The sequence below is a fragment of the Phyllostomus hastatus genome, unplaced genomic scaffold (assembly GCF_019186645.2).
Source record: "Phyllostomus hastatus isolate PE091 unplaced genomic scaffold, TTU_PhHast_1.1 phas_contig_80, whole genome shotgun sequence".
Classification (NCBI taxonomy): Eukaryota; Metazoa; Chordata; class Mammalia; order Chiroptera; family Phyllostomidae; genus Phyllostomus; species Phyllostomus hastatus.
In genome coordinates this window covers 19,610,637-19,611,632 of record NW_025333960.1, presented here as the reverse complement: position 1 = coordinate 19,611,632, position 996 = coordinate 19,610,637, and positions in this window count along the sequence as shown.

Sequence of the window (996 nt, the reverse complement as noted above, 5' to 3'; positions counted from 1 at the left end):
TTGCTAGATTGTGACGTTATATGTGGGGGTGAGGGCAGGGGCGGGAGCAGGGACGGGAGGGAACGGTGGTGGTAGTTCCGTTCTCCTGGGCTCAGACCCTTCTCTGGGATCCTGGGCTGTGAGCTCTGCCCTGGTCCACAATCGCTGCCTCACTGGGTCCGCCAGCTGCAGCTTTCGTACTCAGGGATCACCACTGCGTTCTTGCGCCCCAGATGGCTGTCACGCCAATTTCGCACCAAATTTTCCCCAACCTCCGTGCGCTGACCCGCGCCAGCCCCACGCCCACCCGGCTCGTCGTCTCCTACCAGTCTGGATGTATGGGTCTACTTCAACTTCTTGGCTGTCCGACTTCCATTCAGATAAATCCTCTATCAGTTCTGAGTGTTATTCTACCTGTAAATTATTGTTGTACTAATCTTGGTTGTGCGAGGAGGTACGGTGTGTCCACCTATTCCTCCATCTTGCCGGAAGTCCCCTCCAAAAATTGTTTTAAGCAATGGAAAAAACATCTCCAGTAGGTATGTTGCATCAAATGGAGAGTACTTTGAAGGTCACTGAAATTTAAACATGCAAGAATAAATACACAATTTTTTATACATAAATTCTGGTTTATTTGGGTTCCCCATCGTATACTCAGTATAGCTTTAAAAAGTCATCAACATATCCCAGATCATCTAGGTTTTCTCCTGTATTATCTTTTAGGAGTTTTATGGTTTTGCATTTTACCTTTAGGTCTATGATCTATTTTGAGTTAATTTTTTTGTGAAGGGGTAAGGTCTATGTCTAGATTCATATTTTTTACATGTCCAGTTGTTCTAGCACCATTTGTTGAAAAGAATATTTTTGTCCCATTGTATTGCCTTTGCTCCTTTGTCAAATATCACTTGACTATATTTATGTGAATCTATTTCTGAGCTCTCTATTCCATTCCACTAACCTACTTGTTTATTCTGCCAATACCTCACTGTCCTGATTATTGTAGCTTTATAGTAAGTC